General features: G+C 39.5%; 1 pseudogene; it reads right to left on the reverse strand.

Moving 5' to 3' along the window:
- Positions 1–612: 612 nt before the first annotated feature.
- Positions 613–1,990, reverse strand: LOC147459270 (DEAD-box ATP-dependent RNA helicase 20 pseudogene; annotated as a pseudogene).
- Positions 1,991–7,280: the final 5,290 nt, after the last annotated feature.

A 7,280-nucleotide genomic window follows, 5' to 3' on the forward strand; every position in this document is an offset into this window, starting at 1 on the left:
GTTTGATACACTTGTGACTACAAATAGCTCGTAGATGCGTTAGCGTGTGAGCTTCATTTTGTGTGGAATGCTTGTCGTTGTTGTGTAGCTCTCTTCGGGTCTATTGCAATGGTACAGCCGGATCTCCAGTGCAATGAGCGAGCAGGGAGTGGCGTCAAGATGAAGCTCATGTTCTCTCTCTTTCTCTCTCACACACAGTCGACGACACCTCAAAAATTTGATTATGATAAAGTTATCCTTACAAAATGACCTAAGTACCTTATATACTAAGGCTACCATAGGTTAAACCTAAAACAAAGTTCAATGGGTCAAATGGCTTTGTACTTACAATCTGGAAGTGCCATCACACCTCGGCTTCTGCAACTAGAATATCTACTTATTACAAATGATGTTTGTAACCATAATCTATATCCTTTCATAACTCTCAAAAAATAAGACTTTGGTACAAAAATTTGAGTTATGTCGTACTGTTGACCCATGGGTCAACACTCCCCCCCTCCAAATTCATGTTGTCCATGACATGACCTGATTGTTAATATTGGTGTGGTCTTTGTTGTCATTTTTGCTTTTGTTTGCTCCACTGCTTGTACATTTGTCAAACCACAACAAGAACTATGATCCATGAAAATCATAATTGATGACGAACTTTATGTCATTCACATCCAAGCCCTGAGCTACAATATCTGTTGTTGTCACTATAGGACTATTGCCAGAGCTCAATTATGAAAGAACCCAAATCTCATTCAGCTTGACTCTTATCACCATGGATAGATAAATCTACAAATACATCCATTCAAAGTTGTCTAGTAACTTGATCACAAACTCTTTTTGTTTCCATAAATATGATCACTTTACTTCCATCCCTCACATGCTCCAGTGAATCTGCTAATTCTGAGTATTTCTCATTCTCAAAAACACCTTCTACAATCTGTAGAATTGAATGATTGGCTGATCTTGTGAACAAATGATACTTTTGTAAGGATTCTCTAGAAATTGTCTGGCTAAACCTTCAACTTCTTTAGGCCAAGTTGCACTTGAATACAATGTTTGTCTGTCAGGCCGAATTTGGGAGATAATTTTTTTGATTTGAGGTTCAAATCCATGTCCAACATTTGATCCACCTCATCAAGGGCAAGATATGTAACCTTGTGAAGGTTGGTTTGTCTACCATTGAGCATATCAATCAAGCAGCAGGGTGTGGCTATGACTATCTCCGCACCTTTTTGAAGATCCCTCATCTGTGTTCCCTTTGGTGCACCTCCGTAAACACATGGCTCTTTCTCTTCGATGAAGCCCCAAATTTTTTTGCCTCTAGTGGGTGCTAAGATGAGAATAATTGGTTCATCACCCATTGTTAGTGCAGGTTGGGCATTGACATGAACAATGGGTGGTATAGGTAGGCAAGTGTTTTCCTTGACCCGATCACTACAAGCCCAATAAGGTCCCTTCCTTTCAAAGCCATTGGCCAGCCCTATGCTTGGATTGCTATTAGTTCTTGGAAACCAGCTCTAAGGATACCTCCATGAACATAATCAGGAAAGGAAGCCTCCTCAAAGGAGTAAATGGTCTTGGGGATGTCATTAGCCTCCACTACAATCTCTCGTTTTTTTTGGTAGGCAACCACATCTTTCGCTGTCATGGATATCACACTGGGATGTTCCACATAAACGTTCTTCTTAAATTGGGGAAGGCCTTGAAAGCTCTCTGGATATCAATAACATTCAAATCCCACTTTGTTCGACTAGGAAAAGTTGTTCTTTTGTCAGGCTTCCACTCTCCCCAACCTCCAACAACAGAACCAGAGTCAGGTTTTGTCAAACCAGACAAGGCCACACTTTTTTCCTCACCCTATCCTCCATATGATGGCTCTACCTTTGACTTTTTTTTTTGGCACCTTGTGCCTAGCCGATCCCCAACCAGAGCCCCCAAACACACTTTTGCACTCTCGGAATGATGAAGGATCGCCCCATCTATCATCATAACCATTCATCTTTTGAGATCCTCTGATTACTTTCGTGTCTGCTCTTCTTCACTGGGGACTTCTTTGTTCCTGCATGAAGGTGATCAAAGTCGCAATTGCCACTGTTAGCTTTTGTGTGCTGTGTAAATCATTATACTGCTTCTACTTGATACATGACTTAATTAAAGCCCGACAAACCCCAGTTCATTCCCCAAGTTGAGAACTCGCTTCAAAAAGGCCTTATCCGACATCATTTGTGACAGATGACCATCTTTGAGCTATCATTGTCCATTTGTGCCCAAAACTCATATATACATGATATACATGGTATGTGGATGGCTATCATGGCTTCATATTTGAAAAAATTGCAACTTTGGCTAGGGGTTAGACTTCTATGCTTTTTCAATTATTATTACTATTATCATCTCCACCCTTAGCTTGTATTCTCTATTCATAGCCTACTAACAAAGTTTGGCTTGATTTGGACTTGTATTTGGCTTTATAAGTTAACTTTTTAAATTTCAGTCTCCGAAACGGATGAAGGACATCTCTAGCACCTCCTGGTTTTGCCAACTTCAAATGAGTTATACCTTGAGCATCCTCTAAACATGTAGAACCAATACTGATGACCAGAATTTGGCTTGATCACTGGTTGCTCCTGCAGACATCTATCACGAAAGATGACTGAATTGTCATTTCTATCCCCCCCTTTTTTTTGCCAGTACTGTTAGTCTCTTTTGTTTGTTAGGCTTCATTAAGTCATATACAAGATATAAGATTTACAATATAATGATTTACTTCCTATATACTGCCTTGTTAGTGCATGAAGTGTCCAATAGGAAACTTTACACTTAATGGGTGCTTTCGTTTAGTTGCATCACCAACTTTCTTTGTCCTTGTAGAAAATCCCAAAGTTTTATGACCACTCTCAGTCAGTTTTTGCCTCATATTGTTGTTGAAGATTGTTCAGCATTCTTTTCTTACCTCTGACATTATAGGCTTGTGCATATGGCTTTTGAGACATACCTTGTGAAGTTTTGTCATTTTCATGTACCTTCTCTCTTTGTACTACTCACACATCTCTTCAGTCTTTTCTTCATCTAGATTATGGTTTTTTTCATGTTTTAAAAAAAATTAAGAAAACTTCAAAAAATAACTAAATAAAACAAGAAATAAACTCAACAAAAAGCAAAATCATTCGAATAGAATTCTAAACACTATGTACATTGTACACATGTCCCTAGGGGCTCATATATGGCTTTTGTCCCCGTACTCCTCCTGTAATGCTATTATGAGGTCATATACTCTGAATTTTGTCAAAAAATTATTACAATCAAACGCAAAAATTCCATGCAACTCACAAAACATCGCCCTCTAATATTCATATTGTTAGGTCCGCATTTAGAATGCCTCCCCCCCTCTTATTTGGAATCCTCCTAGACGACAAGGTATCATCAAGGGTATGTGTTGTGCTTGGGCAATAAAAAATTGTGCCAATGTAGGTGTTGTAATGTAGCCCTATTATGCATACACAGTCAATGCATGGAAAAAGTTTATGATGTGGAAGATGTGGGTATAAGAAATTTGCTTATTGGCATTTACTGGCAAGGCTTCCTAAATTAATGGTCTGTGAAGCTCCTGTGCCGTTGTTTTGATTGAAGGTTGTAGAGATTTTTTGAAGGCTTACTTATCTGTTTGATGCTTCTTTGGGATCCATTTGAGCCTTGTTGTTGGTTGTCTTATTTGGCATTGTTCCTCAATATTGGGTTTTGGCTTGAAGTGAGCAACTTGCTCTCTTCTAATTGTACTATAACCGTATGAGGAATTCAAAGAATTCAAGTGACAATAGTTTTATTGGTTTCCTTTGGGACCCACTTCTTTGTGATTACTAACTGCTTTGTTGATGATGCTCGTTTGAGAACCCATACTTGTCCCTGTTGTGTTTGAAGAGACTTCTTTGGGATCCACCTTGTCTTTATGTGAGTCAGTAACGGCCTTTGATTCAGCCCTTGTACACTTGGTTGGGGACAGACTTCAAAATTTGGGAGTTGATACTTCAATCATTTTGGAATCAAAATGAACTCTTGAACTCTTTGTGTTTGAATCAACTTCTTTGAAACCCAAATCTGAGTTACAAAAGCTTGCGACTTTTTGATTTTCTTAGCCGTTCTTGCATACTTTGAATGTTTTCTTTTTTATGTTGGATCTTGTGATTTTTCATTAGAGATCTTCATCTTCTTAATCCATACCTATTTTTGACCAAATTGGTTCTTTGGTATCTAGATTTATTGAGCTTTTTGGCTCACTTGTTCTTTTCTATGGTTATTATCAAAGCTGCTAGTGATAGTGATGACTTGAGTTCTTGGTAGGGGATGTCATAAGAATCATCACTGCTACTACTATCATCCTCAACAAGGTTGAATTCTAAGAGTGATGGCACAAGTCGTCAATAAGGGAACCCGTAAGATTCTCCTCTCTTGCTTTCTATCGAGCTGCTATCATGTTGATATCTGGCACTTTCCATTGGTGGTCTGGCTGGTTATGAAAAGTTAATATCCATTTTCTCTTGGACTACAGTTTCTAGAAGTAATTTTCTAGCCAATTGATAAGCGCATTGTTAGCTCGTTTCCATGGCTGTCTTCTTCTTGCTGGTAGGAGCCACATATGAGGGTGCTTGTTGCAGTTGCGACACCACCGAGGATTTTGGAATCCACTTTTGATGCACTTTATTCTTGCAGCGGTGACATTGGTTCTTCGGTCTTTGATCTAAATAATCATAAAATCGTGCATTAGTTGAGGTTTTGTTCATGTCACCTTTTGGGTTGTCCAAATTTTTGTAGTCTACATCTTCTTGAAGCTCCAAGTGTTCTACGGATAGAACTTGTCTTCTTCTCAGTCTTTTGATTCATGACATTCCTTTGTTTTCTCTTCATCTCAATAACTTGTTGATGCTTGGTTCTCTTTATTTTCCTAGATCACACTCATTGAAAAATAAGGAACGACATCACATCCATCTTTATCACAAAACTTTGTTGTGGGACCATCTTGAATAGCACACACATCGAGAGTAGCCAAGATGTGTTCCCATTCTAGTGGCTCTAATGCTTCTTCAGGAAATGGTTCTAGGATATAATCCTTATCTTCAATTTCCCTCTCTAAGATACATTCCTCTCGCTTTAAGCTTTTGCATTGCAAAGCTCCACACATCCACAGTTCTTTAGGCTTACCCAACCATGATGGCAGTTTTGATCCAGCTATCATAGTGGGATCAAACTCCTCTGTCAGTGTTCTCATCACATCCATGTAGCTATGGTTTCTCAAGTTTATCCTTGTCATGGTTACCATGTGTCCAAGGTAGATATAGTTGTATCCCTAGTCCTGGACCATTTTCAATTGTTGCATGAAGGTCTTCCCAACATTATGTTGTAATTGTTCTTCTTGCCAAAATCAACAATAGCAAAGTGCTCATACTCAATGCCACAAGAAGTAACCAATACCTTCTCTAGCAGTACTATGGGATTTTCCATGTGTCCATATCTGGAGGTGCAATTTCATCCTGGTAGCCCTCACTGTTGGTTTTCCTCACTGTTTTCAAATCTCTTTTGTTGTGATGGCAACGCTAGCTCCGCTGTCAAGGATTGCCATGGTTTTTACACCTTGGAATTCCACAGGAAGAGTGGTGTTCCCATCTTCTCCCTCATATTAATTGCCTACCTTGTTCAGTGGCACTGGCCAAGTGTTTAACTGAGGCATTTCAAGCTCTTTGATCCCTTCCTTGATTTGAGTCATTGGTTTTTTATGCCAAATTTCTCTAGGCATTTTCCCAGACTAGTCCACATGTTTGGTCTTATTCTAAGAAATTGGGCTAGCATTATCGTACAAGTGACTAGGGTAGATAAAATATCTATCAAACCCTTTTGAATCGATGACCTTGTTGGAAGATAGTCCCTGTGATGGGACTGCAATAACATCTGACTTGGCCTCGTGCTCCCCCGTATAGGATGGTAGTGTTCTTAGCAAATGGGGTTGATTGTCCATAGATTGTACAATTTCCTTGTCTCCCCAATACGATTGCACTTCCAGATTCATTTGAGATCTAGCCTCAAATTCCTCTATTGGTGAAAGAAACACTCCTCTTCCATCACCGGTCTGGTTTAGTCGCTTGCTTAGCTCACTTGCTTCATTGGCTTCTCTGACTTGTTTTCGCAATTTGTCAAGACCATCTATTTCTTTACAACTATAGCTAGGTGAAATCCCTTGGAAGAGTTATCCATGAGATTCAATACTATCCTTGGTTCTAATGCTGAGTCTTTGAGCTTTTATCCGTGCTTGTGATCGGGTTCTGGCTCTATTTGTTCATGGTTTGGTGGGATTAATGGTGTAGGTGGGACAATAATCACATCCTCAAATTTTCCAACTCGTGGTTCTAGCAAGGCTTGGGTTGTTTGAAATACTTTCTAGCACATTTTAAGCATTTTATTTTCTAGTTCCTTATATGGATATGTCATCCGCCTCTATTCTTGGATTTGGTTGTTTTTAAGTCGCACTTCATAGGCTTTCAAGAGGGCATCTAATGGCTCATTAGCCTTCTTGAACAACACTGATCCTCCTAAAGTAGCACTTCTTGGTCTCTTCTACGAATGGTTCTTCTAGAGGTTGAGATGTCTGCATAAGAGAAGGTGCAACCCTTTTCTCATGTTGTCTTATCTTCTCTTTAGCTTGGGTAAGCTCCTCAACTAGGGATTTTTTCTCTCGTTCCCTACGTGCTTTCATCCTAGCCTTTCTAGCTTTCCAACTTTTCTGTTTGCTCTTGGTTTTTTGACTAGGTGCATTGGTCTTTGGTTCACTCATCTCTGAACTCGCGTCAGTTTTTGTTTTCTTTGTCTCTGGGTTCTCATCACCTTCCTTTTGAGCATGCGCTCTCGTAACTACTTGAACTAACATAGTGTTTTTGTTTTTTGAGCTACTGGGTAGCTGAAAGATACCTGATACATTTGTTGTGATCTTTAAGACTCAGTTTTGGTTTTTTGGACAGTTGAGGATCAAGTAAATGACACCACAGTCAAGACAATAGGCATTTACTTGAGTGATCTCCATCTGAGGACATTGTTTGACCAAGTGGTTGTCACGGCTTTTGTGACAATTTGTCCCTAGTTGAGGAGCTCCTTCTTGCATTTCCTCTAGGCTGTAAACAAGCTTTAACTTAGCTAAGAGGCTATTCATTATGAATTGCAACATCCTTTCGTCCATCTCATACCTTCTTTCTTCAGGTCAAAACGTAGGAGGTGGAGGTTGTACTGGCCTCACCATTCCATGTGTT

Source organism: Adiantum capillus-veneris, chromosome 4 (genome assembly GCF_014529385.1).
Source record: "Adiantum capillus-veneris isolate H3 chromosome 4, ASM1452938v2, whole genome shotgun sequence".
NCBI lineage: Eukaryota > Viridiplantae > Streptophyta > Polypodiopsida > Polypodiales > Pteridaceae > Adiantum > Adiantum capillus-veneris.